The 27,958-nt window shown below is 43.5% G+C and overlaps 1 protein-coding gene across 6 annotated transcripts in view; it reads left to right on the top strand.

The window, feature by feature from the left end:
* Window positions 1–27,958, top strand: part of csrnp2 (cysteine-serine-rich nuclear protein 2) — a 118,304-nt gene that overhangs the window by 59,320 nt on the left and 31,026 nt on the right. For 2 of the 6 annotated variants that reach the window (XM_069905893.1, XM_069905887.1), the window contains exons 1-2: window positions 4,112–4,389; window positions 11,039–11,163. The exons of 1 other annotated variant lie outside the window; for it this stretch is intronic. The gene's annotated coding sequence lies outside the window, so the exon portion shown is untranslated. Of the gene's footprint in view, window positions 1–4,111; window positions 4,390–11,038; window positions 11,164–12,728; window positions 12,944–27,958 lie in introns of those variants that run through there. 3 more of the 6 variants (XM_069905889.1, XM_069905890.1, XM_069905888.1) reach the window with 3 other exon arrangements.

The following is a 27,958-nucleotide window of genomic DNA, read 5'->3' as shown; positions in this document are numbered from 1 at the left end:
GCATGATTCTGATGTTCCAGCATGCTAGCTTGAGTTTGTGTGCATCTTTTGAGGGGGAGGACGTGGACCTGTCCTCGGGCCTGTGCAAAGGAGCTTTTAGGTGGTGTGCAGTGTGCGCAGTACTGGCCCCACCCTTTACACCCATGGTTCGTGTGCCGTGGCCAAGCAAGCTGGGACATGCCATTGAGGTCCTTGGGTCGTAGGTTTTATATCGGAGTGACCTTCTCCTGTGCAGGTTGCTTAACCAGGCTGAAGAGGTCTGCCTCCCCTTTTAGGTCGAACCATTTCTGGAGATCTACGACTGCTGTCCACAGTTATGGAGTGGTGCGCCCTGGAATTGGCCTGCGTGTGTTTACTCCTGCTGCGGCCGAGTAAAGGGGATGCAGCATTGGTTGAGGATCAGAAAGAAAAGTTCTAGTAGAAATTTTTTTTAAGACTGGAGAGAACTCTGCAATGGAGTTCACAGTTGTTCGTGTTTAGACTATTGGTTTTTGAGGTGTGTATTAAACTCTGAAATACACTAAACAGTTCTCATTGACCGCTCCCGGCCCGGGGCTCGGCTGCCAACTGCCGGGGTTTGCCTGGCAACGGCGGCCTGTGTTCGGTGCTTGGGCAGCGGTGTGGGCAGGCCCGGTCTCGGCTGGCTGTCTCTCCCCGCGATCAATCATATCACCACAATAATATATCACAAGAATGTGATATGTGGAGGAATGTGAATGTTCTGAGAGTCAAGATGGAATTGATGGGCCAAATAGCCTCCTGTAAAGAAGTATAAGTGGTGATAAAGTGGAACTTGCAAACTACAGGGAGTGGTCGTAAACAGAGCCATGTGTTTAAGGGGAAGTTGGAGAAGCATCTGAAAAAGAAGGGACGAGAGCTGTGGTTTCCCAGTCATACCTTGAGTAATCCCTTATTAACCACAGAGCACTTTTGGCATCCTATTGCAATAGGAAAGATGGGAAGTGACAAGGGTAGGGCACAAATGCTGGGATAGGTTCATTAGGCTGAATGGCTTGTTATGTAAATTCATAATGGGAAAGGTACTGTCCAGGCATTATGCTGCCAAATGAAGTTCACGCTGGGCTAACTTGGACTAAAATCATCCAGTTTATTCCATACTTTGAAGAACAAGAGGTTCAAATGTGACAGTGAGTCAGTGTTATTATCATTTCCACAGTGCTCAATGCAGCACGACAGTAGGAGGCATCCCAGTGAGTTTGAACGGAAGCCTGTTCATGTCCTACTTGTTCAGTGAATTGATTCGCCGTCAGAAACTGCATCAATCGACCCACATTCTCACACTTTGTATGGATTTGGCACTTTTACGAGTTCCACTTCATTGTTGGCTCTTAGCCGGATTATGAACCAACAGAATGATGTTTTGGCACAGAGTAGAAGGACTGAATGGCCTGTTTTCTGTACTGTAGTGTTCTATAGTTTTATGGAATATAAGTACAGTATTAGCTAGATTTGGAGGCTGGCTGGGAGTACTATTATTATATCTGTTTCTTCCCTGTCTGGGAATGTACAATATTACACTGAAAAAGATGCTGAATATCACCACGGGGCAACATGGCGCTCCTTCTTGCTTCAGCGCTGGATGTTTCGTCTGAAATAAAAGTCATTATGAAGGTATGGAGCACCCAGCCACAAGTCAGCCTTTTAAATTTGGGATGACCATTGTGTAAAATAACACAGTTGTTTTTGTGTGCAATGTACAATCCGGCTGGAGAAACTCAGCAGGTCATGCAGTGTCGATAGGAAGCAAAGGGATAAAGTAGAACGAATGGCCTGGATGGGAAATACACCCAAATTTATAACAAGAATGTACTGGGTGTGGTGATTTCAGAAAGAAGCTGGTCAGATTGGTACCAATTATAAATGAAGATATGGACTGGTTCAGTATAATTTTTTTACACCAATTATATCTTACCCCACACAAGTTACACAGATCAAAAGCTGAAATTTCAGAGATGTGTTTCAGATGTTGGACTGAGACAGAAACTTTTCTACATGTGTATTGGGAAGGGTTGCGGCTGTCATGTGACAGCACTGCCCCCCCCCCCCCCGATCTAGTCAGAGGATACTTCAGCTGGCAATCAAGGTTTGGTTCCACCCCATCCATTAGTGCACATCTTGCTGTTGGAATCTATGTAAATTACCTGGACTGTATTCTCCCACCTGCCTGTAGGTGATCACCTTGGGCCATTGGCTGTTGTAATTGGATTAACCCTCCTGCCACTGAGCCATTGTAACCCTGTAAATGATCTGGGCTAGACCCTCCAGCACTAAAAAGGTGGATGTGTTCTTTGTTCTCTCTTTTTGCCAGCTTGGGAGTACACTGCTTCACTCTAGGCCTAGAAATGTGGAAGGGCGCTGGAGAAACATGGTAATGTGCACTTTTAAAAGGGTTGGGAGCGTTTAATTAGTGTTCTTTGCAGCATAGAGCCATGTCTGCACTGAGTCAAGGGGGGGTTGGGGCATCATAGTGATTTTTCCCTGATCATTGTCTTTGCCTTTGAGACCTACCAAACCTGTTTCCTCACTCATAACAACATGCCACTTGGTCGTGCATGAAAGTGAGGCCATTTTGGTAAGAAATCGCAGAAAAATTAACCAGGATAACAGGAGTGGCCTTCGTGGGCGACCCGGAGCTGTATCATTTAGATAATTTCATGGAAAAAAGCAACAAATTGACCAAATATCAAAACTGGTGGTAACGAAAAATGTATCGCGATAACTTGGATATCTGATTCCCCTCTACTTGTAGCACGATGGACTGCGGAAATGAACAGCTGTAAACCCATGGAAAAAAATCACATAGAACTTAAAGAATAAATTTTTTGTAAAGATCTGGCAGTCTTACCTGGACCACATAGGGGCCCAGATACAGTAATAAAAAGGAACAAAAAACTATAAAGGTATCTATTATATATATAAAAACTTAGTTTCTCCAACTGTACTCTATATACTTAAAATATATGCAAGCTCTGACGGTGAACGGTTCTGTACGCATGGAAGGGGAGGAGGGAGGGACTGTTTTGTTTTTGTTTGTGAGGAAAAGTTTAATCTATTGTATATTTAAAATGTTACTATGTATAATTTTTGAACAAAAACAAAAATAAAATATTCAAAGGATAAAACCCTTTGCTTTTATGCTTTTATTCTCTCTTGAAAACGGATCACATACTATTTCGAATATGAATGATGGATATGATTGACAATATGATGCACGGAATATGTACGGCACCGAAATACGCCTGCGATGGTCTGATCTCGGAAGCTTAGCAGGCTCAGTCCTTGAAGGGGAGACGCCAAGATACACCAGGTTTCTGTGAGGGGCGCTGGGCAAAGTGGCGACTCTCTGTCTGCTTTACGGTGGACTAAAGGTCATGCATGTTCCATTCTCAATGTCGTGTTACATGACAACAATAATGGAGCCTTTCCACCTTTTAGTCGCCGACCATGCGACAGGTAGTACTGGTTCCAGTGGCACATAACGGTCCAAACTATCTTATTTGATTTTGTTGTTTATTAAAATCAATAAAATATTTTAAAAGGAAGGAAAGCGGATCGCATTTTCGTGACAATTCTGTTCCTCTGTCTGGCTTTGCGTCGTTTGACAGTCAAAGAGAGCTCGCCAACAAGCAGTGCAGCTTCTCCTTCACCACCCGTGTCCACCGGACTAACTTTCGAGGCAGCCAAACGGGAGGACGGCAAATCCGGTTTCACCCCCATTTCGGAAGACTTTGCCCTCTGTTGGACCGTGGGGATGAGGGCGTCCGGTCTTTCCGCACCTTCAGCTTCCGCGTCGTGAATGAATGCCCACCCACGGGGTCTGGCCACGAACGGACACGACGCCGCATCTGACAGAACGTCTCTGGCCACAGGCTGAGCAGTTTCGGTTTTATTGTGGAGGTGGCGGAGAGGATCTTTGTAGGGTCTCTCCGCTCCTGCAGAAGTGCCCCAACCACATCAAATCAACTCCCCTTCCAGAAAGGCAGCAAGACTACAAGCCCCAGGCTGCATCGGGCGCCTTGACGCGGCGGCTCCCCGGCTCACGTCCATAAATAGCGGCGTGGAGGCCCGCCGAACCCATTGTTGGACAGGGCGCTGCAACAGGAGTGGCTCGGGGAGAGGGGGCTGCGGCGAGTCCGTGTCCCCGGCAGGTTTCACCCCCCCCCCCTCTTTCCCTCCAAGCCCACCTCTCTCTGATCGGATCAAACGCAAACACCTCCCCCACTTTCATTCACACGGATTGGTTTGGAAGAGGGGCTTCTGTAAAGACTGCTCTGGGAAAGAAAAAGGACTCGCCCAGTCAAGCGCCATTTAAATCCCTGTGCAGCACTGATGGAAGAGGGGAACTGACGCTTAGAACCTGCACTTAAGGTAGGGAACGGGATTGTTGTCTTCGATGCATATCGCTCCTTTCATCACGAGGAGGGCAGGAGGCTGTTGGGGTGGGGGTGGGGGGGGGGGGGGGGGCGGTTGCTGTTTAATGGTCGGGCTGGCAAGAAACCAACCTTGACCAGGTTTATGATGCGGTTTCCGGGGTAGTCGCCGCTAAATGTTCGTCAGATCGAGTGATCAGTTGATGAATGGCCTTGTGTTAAATGCCCCCTCTCTTTATTTAGCACCTTGGACTGTTACTATCCTTCACCCAGTGCTTGGGCAAGTCTTTGAATTAATTTATTCACAGCCATAGTTTCAGAAGAAAGTCATACTGGCGGCCACTGGGAAGTCAGACCGTCCGTGTCCGATCTTCCGTTGCTACCTGCTGTTCTTTCTCCCAGCGCTACATATGTTGGACGTTTCTCGGTGTTTGAGGAATCCCCGCGACCCCCCCCCCCCCACCCCGTTGTGTTTTGAAATTTACACGGATCCCCTCCCCCCATTGTAAACTCCTCAATTGATTTCGGGGAATGCAAACCCCAAGGAACCGTGGAAGTGCATTATGTGGACGAGACCGTTCTCTTTGCGCTCGTTTTGTCGTTCAATGTATTTAAAGAGCGTGTCCCCAGTTACATTCCTCAAGATCTCTGTGTTCAGGGCTTTGTTTGATATTTTCTGTTGCACAGATCTGGATGGCCATGCTGAGTTTTGAGTTTATTAACCCACTAAGCTATTGCGAAAACGTTGCACCAGTTTTGATTGTCCTGGTGTAATAGTTGAGATTTTATGCCGGAGTTCCGAGCTAAGCTTGTTCATATTGGATTTCTGGCCAAGGACAGCACACAGCTGTAACACTGTGTATCAGTGACAAAATGGATACATTTATCAAGAATCCATTTTTAACACTTTCTTAATCACTGCAGCGAAGAACTATATAGCAAGATCCCCCCCATGTCTCATTTTGCAACACATTTGGAGCCACTTGGGATGGTGCGCTGTGATGGGAGGGGGTTGTTCCTTTCAATTTTCCATTAAAACTCTAAACTTTTCAGCCAAGTCATTGCTATACTCTGCAATCGGGATCATTCTGCTATATGAAACCGTGAATCTCTTGAATCTTGTGGTATGATTCCTTGCAATTTCTACAGAATGTTGAAACCAGTAGTCTTTCAAGTGAAGGTCATGAATTGCCTTTTTTAAAAAAAGTTTGCTATGGAATTTAATCCAGATAAGTGTGAGGTGTTACATTTTGGAAAGGCAAATCTAAATAGGTCATATGCATTAAATGGTAGACAATTGAGATGTGCAGAGCAACAAAGGGATTTAGGAGTGATGGTAAATAGAACCCTCAAGGCTGATACTCAGGTAGATGGTGTGGTGAAGAAGGCATTTGGAATGTTGGCCTTCATAAATCGGAGTATTGAATTCAAGAGTAGGGAGGTTATGATGAAATTGTACAAGGCATTGGTGTGGTGAGGCCAAATTTGGAGTACTGTGTACAGTTTTGGTCACCAAATTATAGGAAAGATGTAAACAAAATAGATAGGTTCACGAGAATGTTGACAGGATTTCAAGGTTTGAGTTACAGGGAAAGGTTGTGCAGACTGGGGCTTTTTTCTCTGGAGCGTAGAAGATTGAGAGGGGACTTGATAGAGGTGTTTAAGATTTTAAAAGGGACAGACAGAGTAAACGTGGATAGGCTTTTTCAATTAAGAGTGGGGGAGATTCAAACTAGAGGGCATGGTTTAAGATTGAAGGGGGAAAATTATAAGGGGGACATGAGGGGAAATTTCTTTACGCAAAGGGTGGTAGGGATGTGGAATGAGCTTCCGACAGATGTGGTCGAGGCGGGATCATTGGTTACATTTAAGGAAAGACTGGATAGTTACATGGATAGGAGAGGACTGGAGGGGTATGGTCTGGGTTCTGGTCAGTGGGACTAGGAGGGTGGGGATTTGTTACGGCATGGACTAGTAGGGCCAAACTGGCCTGTTCTGTGCTGTAAGTGGTTATATGGTTATATGGATTGTTCGGCGATGATTTGAAAAGTGAAAGACAGTAGGTTAGGAGTGCTGTTGGGCTGTCACTGCGAACACCAAGTTAATGTAGAGGCATATCACCAACTCAGGGTAGTTAGAGATGAATCAGCGTGTCTCAGCAGCATCCATATTCCCCAAGGAAAGCTGGTTGTCATCTTGCTTGATGCCAACTGGCTTTTGCAAAGTTGAATGTGCAGGTTACTCCCTTGGCTGGGCAAGAAGGCTGCTGTACTTTGCTGGATGTTTTTCCATTTCTCTAAACTGTGCCATAAATCATTTGTTTCATTAGTTTGTAATACTTGATGGGTAAACACATTGAGTAGACTTGTAACTGATTAAAGTCTCCATTAATGATTGGAACCAGAAAGGATAGGTTCAAGTACATTATCTCAGAAGTGAATTTGAGCTTTTACCTCATTGATAGCTAGACAGGCAATTCTGATGAAATGGAAAGACAGCACTCCACCTACTCATAGTCAATGGTTACAGGTGGTCGTGTCCTTCCTACATTTAGAAAAAAAATCAGACAATGTGAAAGATGTGACGGTGAATTTTTACAAGACACTGGGCTCATTCGTGAAGTATTACCATAATTTAAAGAATTAGGGTGCTTGGACACTTCTGAACAGTGTTGTCTGGTTTCCCAATGTCGTCCTTCATTTCCCATGTATATTAGATATGCAAGTTTGCCTTGTTTAGAGGGAGGGGTTCTTCTGAGGTATTTTGATAAAATGGGTCTGATTGACAAGGGGGACACAGAATTTATACTATATGTGATTAAGGTATTGAGAAATATAAATTATCTGTCTTTTAAATTTCACCCCCATGTATTGAATTAATGTTTTTTTTAATTAAACTCAATAAAGAAAAGTTTGTCAACTGATTGCACATCTACAACCTGACAAAATAGTGACTCTCCAGACCGTGGTGCCCACACAAAAACACTACAGAATTAGCACATAAATAATCACATAATTATCACAAATAATCAAAATAGTTAATTATCATCCAGGTGCCTTGCTGTTTGGCATGGGTGATCGTATCCCTCCATCCATCACGATCTCTGACCCTCTGAATTGTTGTTGCCTCCCCTGTTCTCCTGCGGAGAAGGCTCCATCTTTGAGCTGAGATCGTGGTCGATGTTGAGTTCATGATTACACAAGGGAAAAATATACTGAGGTGGTTTCCCATTGCTTTCTTCAGTTGCAGGGTTACTGGATGGGTAACCCTGGCCATTGATCAGCAGATTCATCTGCCCAGCGTTTTTAGTTTCACAACAGTAAATTCCAATTTGTAGAATCTGCTTGTAAAAACCACCCACCATCTGCAATCCATGGCTTCACGTGACCCTGATTGGGAGGGTAAACTACTCCTTGCCCAAGAGCGACCCACAGGCTATCGGGCAGAAGGAGCACCTCACACCTCCTTTTGTTGAGCAATTGCCCAGCATCGACATAATAAATATAATTATTTGCGATGATTTTCACAGTTACAGTTTCACAACCTGCAGGAAGAAGCTATTCCCCAGCCTGATTGTCCTGATTTTACCACCCCTACACCTCTTCCCTCTCGGTAGTGGGTTGAAGATACTGTGCGCTGGATGCAAAGGGCCTTCTATAATTCCTTGAGCCCAATTTAGATAATGCTCCCAATTAATTTTCACCTATTGAGAAAAGGGAGACCCCAGTAATTCTCTTGGCCTTTCAGCTACCATCCCACACGGTGATGCAGCCAGACAAGACGCTCTCAATTGAGCTCCTGCAAAAGGTTGTCAAGATGGGGGGCGGTAGCCTTACCCTCCTCTACCTTCTGAGGAAGTGTAGGCACCTTCCTGACTAATGAGGAGGAGTTGTGGGTCCAGGATAAGTTGTCCTTGATGTGTACACCAAGGAACTTTGTGCTCGCCATTCTGTCCACAAAGGAACTGTTGATATGTAGCGGAGAATGGTCAATATTCATCCTCCTCGTCCACAATTGTCTAGTCCACATTGAGACGGGTTTTCGTTCTTGCACCATTTTATGAACCTTTCAACTTCCTCTGTAATTGTGATTCATCATTGTTGCCAATGAGGGCAACTACTGTTGTATCATCCACAAATTTGAAGATTCTGTTTGAACTGAATCTGGCAGAGCAGTCATGAGTTTGCAGTGTGAACAGTAGTGGGCTGAGCACACAGCCCTGAGATGCGCCAGTGCTCAATGCGATGGGGCTTGTGGTTTTGCTGCCAACCTGTACAGACTGTGGTCTTTCTGTCAAGAAGTCCAGGATCCAGTTGCAGAGAGGGGTGTTGAGTCTCAGCAAGGACAGTTTATCATGTTGAACGCTGAGGTGAAGTCGATGAACAATAGCCTGGCTACGTCAGTCAGTCAGGATAATGAGATGCATTTGGCTGAGTATTGCAAATCAATAGCACTTGTGCCTTTAATTCACTTGTGCCTTTAATTTTTGGAAAATGTCTCAATGTGCTTCACGTGAGCATAATGAGAGTTTAAAAAAAAAACAAGATCAGAACCATATTTTAGGAGAGATGCCGGCAACAGTAGTGGAGGTGGATATGTTAGGGTCCTTTAAGGGACCTTTGGATCAGTACATTGAGCTTAGAAAAACAGGGGGCTATGGGAAAGCCTAGTAATTTCTAAGGTAGGAACAAGTTTGGCACAACTTTGAGGGCCGAAGGGCCTGTATTGTGCTGTAAGTTTTCAATGATTCCATGATGAAAAGCTTTACCAGAGAGCTCAGAAGAAAAATGGGAGGGTTGGAGCCAGAGAGGGAATATCTGAGTTTGGGGTCAACGTGAAACTGGCTCAGTGAAACGGGGGTGGGGGTGGTGTGGATGGGTGGGAAAGAGGAGAAATGCAGAAAATGGCTGGGTTTAAAATTGTTATTGATAAAATTGCCAGTTTCCTTTGGGTCCTGTTACAATAGTCCCTATGTGAATGGGAGGTCTGTAAAGAAACAACAATTTGTATTTAGTGTCTTTTATATGTAGCAAAATGTCCTCCCCTCTCTGCCTTCTGCAGGGATTGCTCCCTCCGTGACTCCTTCGTCTCCTCCTCCCTCCCCACCAATAGTCCCCTTGGCTCCTACCCCTGTGGTTGCAGGAGATGCTTCACTTGCGTCCACATCTCCTCCCTCACCACCATTCGGGGCTCCAAACAGTCCTTCCAAGTGAAGGAAAAACTTCACTTGTGAATCTACAGTGTTCATCTACTGCATCCGGTGCTCCCGCTGTGGTTTCCTTGCCGTCGGAGACACTGGGCATAGACCAGGAGATCGCTTTGTTGAGCACCTCTGCTGTCCGCTTCAATAGTGTGTATCTCCCAGTGGCCACCCATTTCAATTTCCCATCCCATTCCCTGGCCGACGTGTCTGTCCATGGTCTCATGCACTACCAGACTGAGACCACCTGCAAATTGGAGGAACAACACCTCATCTTTTCATGGGTGCCCTCCGATCAGATGGCATTAACATCAACTTCTCTGGCTTTCATTAAAACCCCCACCCCCTTCTTCCCCGTTGCCTTCCCCCAGCCCTGTCTCCTTTAGCACAGACATGATAAATTCTCACCTTATCCCTTATTATGATAAATTGACCCCTTTTGTTGGTCTGGATCCCTCCCCTAGCCAGTCTGAATTCAGAGATTTCCTGTTTCTGGCTCAGTCTGCTTATTCCTCGAGGAAGGGCTCAGGCCCGAATTGTCGGCAATCTGTCTTTCCTTTTTATGGAACATTGAATGACTGGCCGAGTTCATCTAGCATTTTGGTGTTTTTACTACAGTCCCAGCACCTGCAGACTTTCGTGTTTAATTTCCTCCTTTTTCCACATACATAGTGTTTGGTTTATCTTATCTGTGTGTATTGAATTCAAACCAGAATAAAATGCATGTCTTGTATTTTCCCCTTTCACACAAATGAGGTCAGCCTCCTCTCTGTTCCAAAGCTGGGAAAAAAAAACTTGGAGAAAATGAGCAGTTGAGTTGGTGGGTGGGGGGGGGGGGGGGGGTGGGGGGTGTAGGAAGGAATTGTCAATGTATCAGGTCAAGAACTTCCATCATGACTGAGAGTGGAAGGAAGATGGCCAGGTTGAAAAGGAGAGTGGTGAGACAAGGGCCAGTAGGACGAAGAAGGGGACAGGTGGGGGAGGGGAGGGGTGGAGTTATGTGAGAGATAGGCAGATGAATGATGGGAGGAAGCAAATACATCGTACAGATAGAGTGAGTGGGAGGAGGATGGAGGTGGAGACAGCTATTGGTTGGTGATGAGCAAGAATACAGGCTACTGGTGCTGAAACTTGATGACCAAAGAGGGCGATGAGTTATCTGAATTTGGAAAAATCAATGTTCATACAATTTGGGTTGTGTGGTTGCTAGGTGGTAGATGAGGTGTTATTCTTCGAGTGCTAGTCGGGCCTCACTGGTGGTGGACAGACTGGTCTGTGCAGGAATGGGAAGGGGAGCTGAAATGACCTGCAACTAGGGGCTCAGGATGGCCATTGTCGTCTGAACTCAGGTGCTCTGCAAACCAGGTACTTCATCTGTGTTTAGTCTTAATAATATAGAGGAGGCCACATAAGGAACACTGAGCACTTGCGTGTTCTCTCCTCTCAGCGACTCAGTTTATTGTGCATGCAAGACTTGGACTGTTCAGCCTGCTGACTGTCGAGGATGGTTGCATCCATTATGCTGAAGACCATGGGTTGTGATTCAAGATGTGCAAACTTCAATCAACACAAGTGAGTATTTAAGTTACTAAGCATTCTGCTGGAGACTTGATGAGTGGTTCTGGCCTGAAACGTCAACCATTCTTTTTCTCCCTCAGATGCCACTCGATCCAAAAAGTTCCTCCAGCAGATTGTGTTTAGCTTCAGCATCTGAAGTCTCCTGTGTGTCTCTTGTGTATTTAAATTGGTATGCCAGGGATTATTCTCTCTCTTGCCTCCCTGCACACTATGTCTGCTGACCTCCAACCTGTGACAAGCTTCAGACGATTTAGTTGTAGATTTGAATAATACTGGACAACAAATTTTTTTTTGAAAAGGTTCGCTTCCTGAAAAAAAATTGGATTACAAAAGACTTCAAGATGAACACAAAGATAATTTCAGATTTGCTGTACCACGTAAGAAGTTGGAGAAGCATGAAACATGCTAAATTCAATAAAAGTTAATTTAATCGAATAATGATACTGACACGTTGTGTTAGTTCAACAATTGACTTAAAAATGTTTTTGCTGTTGATTTTCATTTGTACTCAGCATCTGATGCCTCTCATGTCGATATCCAACAATAGTCGGCCAGCTTTGACAGATTCCAGTTGCCCTGATACCATTTTACTTGGACGCAATGTCCTGGTGAAACCTTTTACCATGTTCGTCATTGACGGCACCAAGATCAGCCGGGAAAGAGTCCAAGTGTGAATGCAGGAAATGAATTTCAACGACGTATTGCACTACATGGTTTTGTCTGCTTGAAGTGGACTTAAAATATGACAGGAAATCACAAAAATAGGCTATATCTTAAAAACGGTATGTGATAGCAAACTTTTAAGGTTGGTTTCGTGATCAGCAGCCCAAAATCCATAAAATACATCCAAAGGTATTCAGGAAGCAAAATCTTCGTTGTCCAGTGTAATATCAGGCCAATATTTCACATGTGCTGTGGAGATATGTCCATGAATTGTTTTTTTTTTTAAATTCAAGATTCTTGACTTGTGAAGTTAAGATAATGAATGAAGGTGATGTGTGGCAATTTCACCGCTTTCTTGAACAGATTCTCTTTAACCAAATGGCCAGATTTAAAAACTCTGAACTTTCTCATGTTGGATGTCATGTTCTTGACCCTTGAAGCTCTCTTTTCACTCCATAACCCCACTTGTTACAGTAATCATTCTTTTAAAGTTACAAATTTAGCCAATGAAACAGATAATGACTATTCATTATCATACAAACTAGGGATGTGTGATAATGAGCAACAGTTTGCAGGACTCTGAAGCTCACTGGTTAAGCAGCAAGTTTAAGGTAATTGTTAAAAGCATCAGAGACAATCTGACAGTGCAACACTTGGGGTATAGGGATCTCTAGTGTGGGGCTTGAAACCACAGCCTCTGATTCTGAGATGAGCATGACCCACAGCTCACATTAGGAGGGCAGAACAAAGAGCTTATGTTGAAGGGATTGAATGCAGCACGGAAGTTCTTTTGTTGCCTGCAGAATTTTTTTTGTGGTTGAGATGCTTATGCCACTGGTAAGGCCAGCATTTATTGCCCATTTATATTTGAATAGGCCATTCATATTTGCCCTCAGAAATGGTGGTGAACTGCCACAGTCTTTCTGATGGAGATGCTTGCCCGGTGTCATTGGAGAAGGAGTTCCAGGATTTAGACCCAGTGATTGATGAAAGAACATTTCCAAGTCAAGATGATGTGCGACTTCGAGGGGAACCTGCAGATGGATCTGCTATGCACCTGCTGCCCCTGGTGGTAGCAGCTGTAGGTTGGGGTGCTGTTGGAGTAGACCAGGTGAGTACGAATAGTGCATTTCTTTTAGATGGTGCACACTAACCGTAATGCTGTACCATTGCTGCATGAGGTGCCAATCAAGCAGGCTGCTTTGTCCTGGCTGGTATCAAGCTTAAGCGCTGCAGCTGTACTCATCCAAGAAAATATTCCGTCACCCGTGCCTTGTGGGAAAGGTTTTTGGAAATCAGGAGTTGAGTCTTCTGTCCTGATGATGATAAATCGTATTTTGCAAGTGTTTTAAGCATTCAGTTCAGGTGTTGTTTGGAATTGGTGCAGTTGGGCCATTGGGGTAACCAGAAAATATACAGTCTGATTTAGCCTTGTCTATTATTCCAATTGAAATTGTTAAATAGATTTTATTTTGGTGCAATTTCTAAAATGTGTTGTATTCACTGTATGGATGAAAGTTTGATGATTAAAATAACCAAGATGATGAAGTGCAGAAATCTGACCTCAACTTCCCTTCCAAAAAAGTTGTTCACTGCTTTGCTTTTGACATGTTTTCATATTGAGAGTCCAGAACAAGGTGGACATGCTGGTAAATTTGGAGCTAGGCCACCAGGTGGTATTTACCCCACTGAGAGGGAACTGCAGTTCTCTTCCCTGTCCACCAGCAGAAACCCTGGAAGTGGATGCAGTTTGAAGATTCCCAAATGTATTCATGGGACTTTATGCTGCATAAGGAAGCCATGTAACCAAGATGAGTAGCTGGAATTAAATGACAAATTGGTTGAGTTCTAATTGAATGGTAGAACAAGCTCCAAGGGCTGAATGGCCTCCTGTTGCTATAGGGATGCAGACACATAGTTCTCCTGAGTCTGAAGCCCAAAAAATGACGCGATCTATGAAGAGGAGAAATTAAATGTGGAGACCATTCTGCCCATCTTGCCTGTGCCAGTGGAAGCTGAGGGATGACTGGAGTTGGTTCACAACATTTGAATAAGCCACAAACTTATTCTTTGCATAAATTTAGGATTGCTGGTTTCTGCCACTATTTTACTGCATGAGAGACCAGGTTTGCCAAAGTGTGGGGGTGTCTGTCAGTGCAATAATTGTACAATAATCCATAATATTGCAAGTGGCTCTGGAATTTTCTGTTTTGGTGGCAGGGCTTTATGTTGCAAATGAACTGTCTCTGTTCCTTCAACTTAGTCCCTCCCCTTAAGCTTTAAGCACATACTTGCATGGAGTTGGTGGGTGGGGTGGGGGGGGGAGAGAGGAGAGGAGAGATGTTGTTTCCTGATCTGTTGCCTCAAGAGGCTGTAATCATTTTGAAAAAAAACCTCCTGCATCTGTTTCTGAACTGGGAAGCTCTGATGACCACCTTGGTGACTTTGGATACTGATTAGCTCATTGTGTGTGCGTGAGTTAAAATCTGTGCTAGCTGATGTCTGCAGCTTCATGATGGCTCTCCCCAGTACTACTGATGTCACTGTCTATAAATGTAAGGAGGAACATATGACTCTATAGTTAAATGATGTCAACATTATATTTGATGCACAGTTGCTAGAAGTATAAAATTATTTGGAGATTGAAATCCCTTTTCTCTTGTAGCCAATTGTAGCTTTCTCATTGAAGCTTTTATTCTGCCCAATTGAAGCCACTGTGTTAAGATCTTGTAATATATTTTCATATATAATCTAGGTGTGAAAATTGCCTAGTATCCAATGAACTCTGAATCGCAATCATCTGTCTTGTGATGTTGGGGGTCTAGTTCTCTGGGTAATCAATGTGTCGACCATCTCATTAGGTTTTGATGTTCACACTCAGTGATACTTGTAATTTAGCCACAATTTTTACAGTGTTCTAATCGCATTACAGCTGCCTTCTCTCTGGTCGTGATGGGTTGATTCTTGATACAATACTGGCAAGGCTCTCTGTTTAATGAAGTAAAATTTAATTGCTGTGTGCAACACTGTTAAGGGCAACCAAAGTAATCCATTGTACAGAGTGTAAAAATGCACTGTTGGAGAAACTCAGGAGGTCAAACCATGTATTTTATATAGCAAAGATAAAGGGACATCGCCAACGTGCAAATCTATTTGGTTGGTGTTTAAATTTGATGAGCCTTTCATCAAGGTATGACCAAAAAATGTTAGCAGGCACCTGAACAAATGATCATTTTTACATAGTGGTTGATGTAGTAGAACACTACAGAAAACAGGCCATTTGGCCCTTCCAGTCTGTGCTGACCATTATTCTGCTAGTTTCTCAACCTTTTTCTTTGCACTCATACCACCTTGAGTAATCCCTGTGCCATTGGTGCTCTGTGATTAGTAAGGGGTGACTTAAGGTGGGTGGAAGGAAAAAGTTTGAAAACCCACTGTTTTAATCTTCCCTCATTGACTCGCTATGTGCACAGTTTCATAACTCCAAAGGAAATGGCCCAATGACCATTTTTCTCAAGCAGAATATTTGAGTAACAATTGGGTCTAGAGCAGTGGTTCTCAACCTTCCCTTCACAGCCACATCCCACCTTAAGCAATCCCTTACTAATCACAGAGCACCAATGGGAGAGGGATTACTTAAAGTGGAATGTGAGTGGGAAGAAAAAAGTTGAGAACCACTGACCTGCTCCCATTCCATAACCCTCCAGACCTCTCCCATCCATGTATCTATCAAACTTAATTCTTAAAATTTAAGATCGAGCCTGCATTTATCACATCAGATGGCAGCTCATTCCAAACTTCCCCCTAAACCTTCCTTCCCCCCCCCCCCCAGCTTAAAACTGTGACCACTCTTATTTATCTCCCACAATCTAAGTGGAAAAAGCCTACTCCCATCCACTCTGTCTATACCTCTCATAACTTTGTAAACCTCCATCAAATCCCCCTCCCCAATGTCAAAACTATAAAGCAAAATAAAATTAAGATGTACAGGCTGCTCTCTCAATCTATTAATTCAGTAACTTGCTGATCGGCAAATAGCTTGTTATTGAGCAATTAGTCAAATAATGCTCCTAACTTGCATCGATCATCATCAAAGTTGTCTTCAAAATTGTTATTTGTGATCATTTTTTTGTAATGAATAAGATAATTTATCAGGTGTGCCTTTCCAGGGCTTTGTACTTAACAGAATAACTTGACCATGACAGGTTCTGTTACTGATGGTACAAATTAACTTCCAAGGAGATGATGCATTGAAGGTGGCCAATTATCAAGTGTTTTTCTATCAGTTCTTGGCAGCAGAGTCAAGAGGTTGCATATTCTCAGACCTGGTCTGGAATGCATTGCGTGGATGGCATATATCTTGATAGTAATGAGTATCTGTGTCACAGTCATCCAGAGGGATCAATAGCATAGGATTTAGCAGGAATTGTGGTAGAACCAAGAGCAAATCAGTCTACGTTATGGCAGGGTCAGCAGCAGAACGTGTGTTAGAGGGGGGCATTAGCAATTCAAACAGGGGCTCATTCAGTGGTGGGGGGTACTAGCAGGGACCATCCTCCCCTCCCCCTCACCAATGTGGGGTACGAGGATTCTTTTTATTGCAACTGGCGTCACTAGATGCTACTGACGCTTGATGCGCGCTAGTGGCGCAGCCGGGGGCAGGTGGAGAGTCGCTAGCGTGCTTCAACCTTCAACATCTGTGAGTGATGCAGGAGGGAATGGGGGAAGGTCTGACAGGGCTGCAAACATTTGGAGGAGCAATGTCCGTGAATGGAGCCTCTGTGAGGTACTGAATTCCTGTTCTAAAGTCTTGTGACAAAAGCAAGATTTTTCTAATTAAGGAATTTCAATCAAACACAAAGTTACAAAACAAACAAAATATAAGACACTTTCCAGATCTATAAAATAAAATACCAGAACTGAACTACATGTTGATGTACAAAGAAGGAAGAATCAACACATGATCTCGATGATCAAATTCTGCACTATTGATTATAAACGCAAAATTACACACCGGGCTGATCCTTCAGAGAAAAGTAGGAAACAGGAAAAAAAGACCCCCTCCCCCAAAGGAAAAAAGGGGTAACTCTCCCATATAATGTGACAAAATCATCTATTTCCCCAAACACATTAATTTCATATAGATGAAACATGACGTGATTTATCCAGAGCTACTTCCTCCCTTAAGGGATAAATGTCTTGACATAGACATCACTAGGGATACTGGAGATAGTGGTTTTGGAGACCGGAGGGGGGGGATTCATCAAAAGTTAACCCTGGTGAATTTTAAATACAGGTTCCATATTCTTAACAATTTCTGAGGCTGTAAGTAATCTTCTCCAGGGGACACAACTATGCATTTCTGATTTCCAGTGGGTCAGACTCGGATGGGAATCAGATTTCCAAGTCATGGCTCTGCATTTCCTGGCCGCTGCTAAAGCGAGTTCAACAAATTTCAATTGATATTTTGACAGCCTCGTTTTATGTCTTGTAACTGCTAATTTCCCCAATGAAAACAATTCTGGCACCGGAGGGCATTGAATTCTGGTAATTTGTTCCAGGATATTCCCCAAATCTTCCCAGAAGGATCAAACTGTAGGGCATGACCAGGTCAAATGCAAAAAGGTCAAGATTATTTTCTAGTAAGCACCAGGAAGAGTGGAGTTGAAACATGGGCAATGTTACCCCAATGCTCTGTGGCTCTCAGGGAAATCAATTCTGTGGCATGTGAATTGCAATGCACACTGGTGCAGATCAACTGAAATGTATTGAGAATTGTTACCGTCAAGGGCAGCTCGTGTCATTTGAGCAGTTGAGGTCTAAATAGGATTATCGAATAAAACATTCTTCTTTCTGGAATTAAGATCTTTCCTAAGGGACAAACTGAGGACTGACAATGACCCTGCCTGGCTGTAGTGACATAGGAACTCTAATTTAAATTTATCTCTGGGATGTATTCCATAATCCGAAGTGAAGGCCTGAAGCCAGGCTGACATTGGTCAAGGGAAAGATGGGAGTCGGACTTGGGCAGAACAATTGGTGGGAAGATTTGTGTTGGAATAGCCTGACAGGAATTGTTAATGCCAGACACATGCTGGTGCAATATAATTTCTTGCATCAGTTATGCCTCACACCGATTAAAATTACACAAGTCAAAGCCAGGAATTTGGGAAAGTGCTTTAGGTGTGGTGTGGAGGCTGGAACCTTTGTCCACTCCACCTGGCTGTGTACAAGGGTGAGATCCTTTTGGGAAGACCTGGGGAGCACTGAAAAAGATAACAAAGGTGGATTCTCCACAGGATGTGGAGTTGTACCTTCTAGGGGCCATTGGGGAAGTAGAGTTTAGACTGTCCAAACACCAAATTCAGTTTATGAAGGTCACCTTGTCAGTAGCCAGGAAGTATTCAGCGGTCACGTGGAAGTCTGACTCCCAGCTAAATATTGCATGATGAAATATGGAAAAACAGGATGCATTCCCTGGAGAAAACCATTGACAATTTACGGAAGAGATAGGACACATTCATTGAAGTGTGACAACCGAATAGGAGGCAGATTGGGGCACTGATATAATTCTCACCCCTCTCCCTCCCCGAATAAGAGAAAAGAAACAATCTGTCCCAGCAGGTAAAGGATTGAGTATGAAATAGGGAATGTGGTGCAGACGACCTGTTTTTATTTAACATCCGAGGTCCTCTCGCCTCCAGGAGGATCGTTGTTTTTGTCGGTGTTTAGATGGTTTCTGTATGTTGATATTTTGGTATTTGTATAATTTAAGGGATGGGGAGGGAAGAGGGAATAAGGACTCGTATTACGTGGAAAGAGAGTGTAAAATTCTGTTGATTGGATTTGCACGAGTCTTTGGAAAATCAAAAATAGAATATTTTAAAAAAAAGTGAATATGAAATGATTGTATCAATAGTATCATGTAAATTCTACTTCAGTGGGCAGTGTTTTCTTTTAATTTGCTTGTTTTCATATGGAGCGAGCTCCAGGTACCTTGTTGGATTGTAGGTGATTGCAGAGTGGGGAATGAGGCTGATTGGGATTGCTCTTGTATGAGCTGCATAGACTTGATGGGTCAAATAGTCTCCACCTGTCCTCTAATAACTGTTGTTTATTTCTTTCAAGACTAATGAGTTTTCCTGGAAACGCAGCTGTGGCTAAGCTGTCAGGGAATAATGGATTGAAATTGTCTCATCCAAGTTCATTCTGATGAACTGATGAAACAAGCCTTTCGTCAGTAGTGTATTTGCAGCAAAAATGCACTCATGGATAGTAAACCTGACTGGGGAAGGAGGGGAGGGCTCCTCAGCTTAATAGTTTCAAGATCTTACTGAGGGTTTTTATTTTTCACAAGCAATACCAGATTATTTAGTTAACAATTTAAATTCCACAGCTGCCACGATGTAATTTTAAGTGTCAAAACAAGGGCTCTTTGTTAAAGGAGAGCCAACCATTTCACAGCATTGTACAAAGGGTGGTCAAAGAAGAGAGAGTTGGATGGAGAAGTTTTGAGGGAATTTCAGAGCATGGCCACAAGTGGTGGAACAAGGATGATCAAGAGGCTGGAACTGGAAGAGCACAGAGATTTGGGATGCATGTTGGGCTGGTGGAGTTTAAAGATGGGCCAAGAAGGGTGAGTGGAAGCTTGATAGTGGTCTCCAAGATTCTGAGAGGTGCCTTCTTCCCCAGGGCGAGAGTAGCAAACACCAGAGGACATGTGTACAAAGTGAGGGAAGTTTAGGGGAGACGACAAGGGTAGGTTTTTTTAAATACAGAGTTGTGGGTGCCTGGAATGCCTTGCCAGGGGTTGTGGTGGAGCCTGGAACAATAGGGGCATTTAAGAGGCACATGGATGAAAGGAAAAAGTGGGTTATAGGGTAGGGAAGATTTTTTTTGTTAGGAATATACAGGTTGGTACAACATCAAGGGCCGAAGGGCCTGTACTGTGCTATTTCTGTAGGCCAAGGCGAGGCCGTGGCAGGCTCTGAAATTTAAGATGAGATTCTTAAAATCGTGATGTTGTTTAACAAGGAGTCAGGGTCCCAAGGCAGATACCAGCTAAATTGAACACAATGTTCCAAAAATAATTGCCATTATTTGATGAAATAAACAATGCTGTTTGTGTTTTATACAAGTAATAGCTCTGATGTAATTTTTAGTTGGAAGAGTATATTTGTGTAAGCTGCACTATTTGCTTTTACTCCCCTTTATCTCAACAAAAATGGCCTAAAGTTAACTACGGTTACTTCTACCTTTTAGAAACTGTTATCAAAAAGGGCCGCTTGCCTTGAGAGTGAGGGGGTAGTGGTCAGGTCAACAGTGCCTTTGAGAAACTTTGGACAATTGTGTTTGGGAAGTATCAGGTCGGGTGGGTTCATGGAGGGATGAGTCTGGACACAAGTGTTGCAATCAAGGTAACTTTATTGAACACATGGGAGACAAATGGGAAAACATCAAACAACACTTAATTACTCTACTACTAAATAACTACATAGACATTCACATCGGACCCAGGTTGGAGTCCGATACTACACGCTCCCACACGTGTACACACGTCACAGTCAGGGACTTTCAAACACACTCCTGATTCCCTGTACCAGCAGGGGTGAGGCTCTCTGCAAGCCCTGATCTATTACAGAACTACAGCACACCTTACCCACGACTCTTCCAGAGATGTCCACAATAGTGATCTGTCGTGGAGCGATATCCGGGGCTTGGACAAGAGGCAGAGAGAGAGAGAGAGAAATGTGGTATGCATCAATGTTTTATATTGTTCTGAGCTGGGTGTCTGGCCAGTGATGACACAGAGTTATTTAAATGAGCCAACGGTAAGGTGTGCACTAAAGGGTGGCCGGAGTCCAACCTTGATTGGCAGGTGATGTGACTTCCGAATAAGTTTCAGAAGGGAGGTCATCTGACAATCTGCAATCCACAATTTAAAATTTAGACATATAGCATACAAGCCCGTACTGCCCAATTTACACCTACAACCCCCATTATGTTTCAAATGGTGGGAGGAAACTGGAGCTTTTGGGAAAAATCCATACAGACACGAAGAGAACAGACAAATTCCTTATAGACAGCGCAGGATTCGAACCCCGGTCTTGATCGCTAGTGCTGTAAAAGCATTGCACTAGCTGCACCATTCCAGACAGCGAGGTCACGTGCTCCTCCACAATCCTCAGAGGATTGAGTGTTATCTCTTTGGGAAGGGAACAAGTGTGGGGGAAGATGACTAACACCCAAGCTGTCTCCATTGGATGACGATGCAAAATTGATGCCAATGTAGATTTCTGCACACTCCCCTTCTCTGCAAAGAAATGTGTCTCATTCTGAAACCAAATGAATCTCTCAAAGGGGTGTTGATATAATTTATGAAATGTCTCACATTGTTGAAGTGTCTGACAATTTAAACACCAACCAAATAGATGTGCACAATTGTTGCTGGACCTTCAAAGGTTTGAAAATTGTGCAGTGACCTGACCTGAAGGGCAGCATGTGACATGTTTTTAAATGGTTGTGGCAAGGTGTTTCCATAGTTATGTTCATTTGTTTGCAGAGCCTGTTTGGAAGGGAACTTGCAGCAAAGCAGGCTGGTTTTATCTGTTTTGTGAAATCCCAGCTGAACCAGCAACTGGGTTATTGTATTCATTTGCCCTTTGCATGTGCAGGGGCATCCTGACAAACCTATGGCTTTTGGTTGACGGAATCCTTGAGGATTCTTGATTACAAGTTTTTGAATGGTGTTGCAATCATCAATCTCTTCGGGGAGGAGAGGGGGAAGTAGCAGGAGCACCGGGCAGATGGGGAAACTCGATGCACCACAGGGCCATTAATATCCACTAGAACAGGCAGATGGGTATCCTCGTTTAGTGTCTGATCTGTTGTACCCAGTTGGTGACCAGGAGATGGTCTGTTATGCAGGGCCGGCATTCCATTCAGACAAGATCTCTCCCAGCATCTTTTGCTGAAAGTAACCCAGGAGGTGGCCATTCAGCACATCAGATCCGGACTGACTCCGAAGATTACTATCCCATGAGTTACATTCCCACACACCTGATTTCTCTGTTCTTGCTCACTTGCCCATCAACTCCTCTTTGATTCTTTTTGCTATTAGCCTACCCCAAGGAGTAATGTACAGCAGCTAATTAACCTACAAGTATGCCTTTGGGGTGTGGGTTGAAACCAGACCATCCAGGGGCAACCCACATGGTCATGGGGTTCATGCAAACACCACACAGCCAATTGCAGTGGGCTGCATGGAGCTTGTGTGTCTGGACCTGTGAAGCAGCAACACTGCCTGCTGCACTAATGAATTCCCTAAATATTGCATTTTAGTAATTATGGAGGGGAAGGTTGTCGAAGGGTATGGGGAGAGAGACAGTCATAATCAGGATTTATTGATTGTTTTGTGGTAGCGTCACAGTGTAAACATGTTATAAACATCTTGCAACATTACTATAAAAAATACCAATAATAGTGCATGAAAAGTGAGACCGTGTCTGTGGTTCATTCATAATTCAGGAATCTGATGGCAGTGGGGAAGAAGCTGTCCTTGTGCTGCTGAGTGCTCGTCTTTAGGCTCCTGTATCTTTTCCCCAATGGAGTAATGTGAAGAGGGCATGGCCTGGGTGGTGGGGTCTATGAGGATAGAGGCTGCATTTTTAAGATCCCACCTTATGTCGAAGTCCTCGATGGAGTGAAGTCTGGTGCCTGTGATGTCGCAGGGCAAGTTGACAACCTTTTGGAGTTTATTCTTGTCCTGAGAGTTGGTGCCTCCATACCAGGCAGTGACACAACCAGCCAGAATGCTCTCCACAGTCCACCTGAAGAAGTTTCTAAGAGTTATGGGATTGAGAGTAAATGGGATTGTGAAACATAACAGCTGTGATTTAACTGAATGGTAGAACAAGCACAAGGGGCTGAAGACTGCTTTCTGAATCAAGAGGAAGAAGAGAATTTTTTTTATTTCAAAATTCCTTGTCTCCTTCAGGTTTTTGGTGGTTGTTATTCTGCGGGCTTGATGGGTAACTTGTCACGAATCAACGTGTCGTGAGAGGGAGTAGCATTGAAGGCAAATCTAAGCCAACTGTAGGCACCATTGGATGAAATGACACTGAAGGACTCTTTGCATGTTTGAATTGATTTTTCAATGCCAATTGTGTATAATTGGATGCCTGGTCTGGAAACTCTTGCTCATCCACTTTACTGTTAAGGCAAAAGCAGGAAAGTTGGTTCCACTGGTAGGTGGAACAAGGGGACAGAGCCTCAGGATTCAGAGAAGTAGGTTTAAGACAGAGGTGAGGAGGAACTGCTCCCAGAGAATGATGAATCTGTGGAATTCCCTGCCCAAGGAAGCAGTAGAGGCCATATCGTTTAAGACACCAATTTATGGGGAAAAGGCAGGTAGGTGGAGTTGAATCCACGGCCACATCAGCCACGATCGTATTCAATGGAGGAACTCCTGTTCCTATTTCTTGTTTGCTTTTGGCATCCTGCAACCTTGTTTTTAAAAAGTTCACAAATTCCTCACACTATTTTTAACCCAATATTCTGCTGTTCAGGTTGTGGATAATTTCCTAATATAAAGATAATCAAAATTGGAGTAGCCTATTTGCCTGCTTGAGACTGTTACAGTGCCCGCAACCTGGGGTTGGAATCTAGCCCAGTCTGTAAGGAGTTCATACGTTCTCCCCGTGTCTGCATGGGTTTCCTCCGGGGACTGTGGTTTCCTCCCACCCTTCAAAATGTACCGGGGTTGTCGGTTAATGGGATGTAATTGAGCGGCTCCGGTTTAAAAGTCCGGAATCCGCGTCGACCGCAATGTAAATAAAATTTTTAAAAATTTTAAAATTGCAATTTAATCAAGGTCATGACTGATCTGCCTCAGCACCATTTTTCTTCACCTTCCATGTACCCCTCAATTACCTTAATGTTCTGCCATTTGTTGATTTGTTTTAAATGAACTCGAACTAAGCCTCCCCAAACATCCAGGTGGAAAATTCCAGTTGTTCATCTACTGGGTGAAGAAGTTTCTCCTCATTTCAGCCAGGAGAAATATTCTGCTGTGAGCTCTTAAAGTATCTTTTTTCTCTTTCTAAACTGTTGAAAATACCTCCGATTTCTCTTGCCTCATTTGCAAAGCTATCATACTGTGTCCCTGTGCCATCCACTTTAGTGAATCTTTCCTGCATTTAAGTTCTTAAAAGATTGTGCTGTTCTTAATATTGAATTTTATGCACCCACCCCAAAGTGTAAGAACAAGAAAAATATCCCCTACAGGTACAGAGTAATTACAACCTATCCTAGAATAAAAATGAACGTCACAACTGACGATAAACACAGAGAATTCAATATTATATCTCTTGTTCCTGCAAAAAAAACCAAAAAAGACTAACTAACTTATCCTAAATCTCTACCCCCTAAAGAGAAAAAGCCACTGGGACCCCTTAAACCACCAAACGGGTAACAGTATCGGTACGTTGGTGAATTGCCATGTATGTAAATATGTTCAGGAAGAGATTATAAACGTTCCGTATGTTATATACAAAACAGTGAACCACTATTATTCTTAAACATTAAAATATTCCATAGAAGTGTGCCACGTTTTATCAAACTTTTATCAAAACACGTCTAATCTTTCGCGGTTCAAGCACAATAAGGGTTGGGTCGTCCATTGAGCGTAACTGGGAGGGATCAAGTCCTTCCATTTTCTAGCCATTAAAGTGGCAAAAGCCATCACATGGCAATCGGACCCCGAGCATCGACTGTTCTCTGCCACTGCACCAAATAAAGCTGGAATGGGATTGAACAGTATCTGAGAAAATACAGGAAAATGCATTAAAAATGTCCTTCCAATAGTGATCTCATGCTGAGCAGGACCAGAACATACGAAATAAGGAAGCAACCCCATTACCACATCGTCACAGACAGGGTTGATAGCAGGAAAAATGTTAGCTAATTTTGGATAAATGTGCTCCATGTACTATCTTGAAATGAATGACGTGCACAAATGGAAGAGGAAGGGACCCGTTTTAAACACTTGGTCCATACATCCTTGGAAAGAATAGTTCGTGAGTCACTCTCCCAAGCTCTCCATTTTATTCATAGAAACACAAAGTATTTTAGAAATTAATCCTATTAAATCCTTTTGACAAGGATTTAACTGGAAAAAAAAATAACTCCATACAACTACCATCATGGGAGAACGGAAAAGTAGTAACTTGGTTTCTCAGAAAATATCTGATAGAATGGAAATTAGGGAGATTAAATTTATGTGACAAATGCTCAAAGGGCTTCTGACTGTTCTTGCCGAAGGCTTTATTCTACACTTAAAATGATACCCACGGGTGATTTGAGTAAACCAGCATGAAATGTAATTTTATTTCAATTATGGATTTATTTGCATACTGCATTATCTCTGGTTTCATTGTGCAAAATAAAAGCCGTTGGAGAATGGAGAGAGTATTGGGAGGTGTTTGCATTCAGAGTTGAGTTGTGAGTGGGTACAATTTACATTTAGGGGACTGACATCAGAATTTATTGTCATGAACAAATCATAAAATTCAGTGTTTTGCGGCAGCATCACAGTACAAACATTTATATTATGGACCATCTTAAGACATCCACCAGGACAAAGTAGTTGGCTTCGTTGGTAACCTGCAGTGTTTACCATTTACAAAATGCATTGCAGTTACTTCGACAACACCTTCTTAAACTGTGGCTTCTACAACCAATAAGGACAAGGAAACTACCATCTGCAGGCTCCTCTTTAAGTTTACTTAGCAATATATTGCTAGTCTAAATCCTGGATCCCACTCTGCCAAGGCACTATGGGAGCTTCTGCACTGCAAGGACTGTAGCAGCCCAGAAGGCAGCTCACTACCATCTCAAGGGCAAAATTGCTGTCTTTGTCAGTGACACCCAGATATCATGAATTAGTTAAAAACAGAGTGATCACTTCTGAATGGGGTTGTTTGAGTTTGGTTGTCCTGGTTGAAGAATTGAGTGAAACATGGAATTTCACAGGAGATGCTTCACTTGTACCCATCACTTCCTTCCTCACCACCATTCAGGGCCCCAAACAGTCCTTCCAAGTGAAGCAACATTTCACTTGTGAATCTACATTGTTCATCTACTACATCCGGTGCTCCCGCTATGGTCTCCTCTGCATTGGAGAAACTGGGCGCAGACCGGGAGATCGCTTCGTTGAGCACCTTGGCTCTGTCCACCTCAATAGTGTGGATCTCCCAGTGGCTACCCATTTCAATACCCCGTCCCATTCCCTTGCTGATGTGTCTGTCCGTGGTCCTGTGCACTGACGAGACCACCTGCAAATTGGAGAAACAACACCTCATCTTCTGACTGGTCACCCTCAAACCGGATCGCATTAACATTGATTTATCTCATTTCTGTTTAAAACCCCCCCCCCCCCTGTCTCCTTTCCAAGTTCGCACTCTCTTTTTACCCCCTCCCCCACCCCCTGTGCATAAGACTATGTTTGGTCTTCTCTCTGAAGAATCTCGGTTGTTATTTCTGCTCATTTAAATTGAAAAGCAAAGGGGTGACTACCACACTTGTATCTTCAAGAAACTGATGATGTCTTCAGATAGGTGACGAGAAAAAACACTGGGTTTTGTATGAATATCCACACAGGGAAATTTGTTCCTTTAACAGTTGATTGTGGGGAATTGTTTAGCAAAGTTGTTCAACTATCAATAGCTGCGAGAACATTCGCCCAAGCTGTTGGGAGCGAAGCCAGCAATTGCCAGAGTTCAGCAGCATTTCCCACAGAAAAGCACAATATTTATGCAAAGATGTGCTGGAACATGTGTGCATACATAAAGAGCAGATACCTAATCACCAACGTCATCCAGAAAGACGCACCCTCAGTCCTCTTGTGCTCTGCAGCTCCTTGTGCATCAAGAAGGAAATGTCAAGGAAACAAATAAAAAGAGAATACTGGAGACATTCTGGTCGGCCACATCTATGGAAAGAGAAACAGTTAATGTTTCATATTTCCAATTCTGATTAAGGGTCTTTGACCTTGCCAACTGTTGCTCTTTTTATAGAGCCTGCTTGACCTTCCGAGTGTTTCCAGGACTTTGTTTTGGATTTCCAGCATCAAGTGACAAATCCCTCGTTGGCTGTTGTGCAGTTGGGTCAAAAGAGATTTTTAATAACTGCTCGCTCACTACCCATTCAGTTTGCAGTTGGTTCTTTTCTCCCCTTGAGGGGAAATGTCTCCTCACCCAGCCCCTATGTGGCTCGAGACCTGCTCCAAAGTTGTCGTCTTTGTTTGCAGCCCCTCGTGGGTAAATGATTGAGGATGACTTGCTGCCTTTCCAGTCCTGAGGGGTGCAAGGTGTATGAATTCTTTTAACACGGCACACCAGCTACCACAAAACTCAACGGGGCGAGGTCACATTCCAGACTCTCTCTTTGCTGCTTTCTTACCAGCCATATTTGTGTCCAAAGAAACCCCAGCAGAACAGAATGCTTCAAGTTGGTAACTTAGCACATCGCCAGCTCAGCAGCCAGGGCTGACCTGGAGCAGGGCTTCCCAAACTTTTTAGCTCATGGAACCCTTTCGGGGAGCACTTGGAAATGGCAGAACCCCAATCGTTAATTACAGTTTAAAAAAAAACTTGTTATATGTGCAAGCACAGTAAGAAAGTAAATAAACATACCATTTTCCACATTGAAATCATTTGTTGCTTCTAATTTACGTTTAATGCGATGAAGGAAATTGCTTCTTGTCCTCACAGATCTTCTCAATGTTGGGCACAATATTAAATAGTTGTATTCTTCTGCTAGGAGCATCATCGTCGGTTTCTATATTTTGTTGCTGCATAATCCCGCACGTGTAAATCGTGGAGAATGCACAGCAGATTTTGCCAAGGATGGAATTTTACCACATTAACCTCTTTATTCCCAGCTGAGCTGAATCCAAGTGACAAATACTTTTCGTCATACCTTCTTCGTTCCTTTATAACTCTTGATTTTTCTGATATAGGTGTAATCGGAGAATCTTCATGAAAAAAGACAGTGGCACCTCAGTCCTTTCTTCAGATGAACTATCTTGTCTCCTAGTGTTTTTAATCCAACAGTCCATGGTTCTTAA

Source organism: Narcine bancroftii, chromosome 12 (assembly GCF_036971445.1).
Source record: "Narcine bancroftii isolate sNarBan1 chromosome 12, sNarBan1.hap1, whole genome shotgun sequence".
Taxonomy (NCBI): Eukaryota; Metazoa; Chordata; class Chondrichthyes; order Torpediniformes; family Narcinidae; genus Narcine; species Narcine bancroftii.
This window is presented reverse-complemented; position numbering and strand designations above follow the sequence as displayed.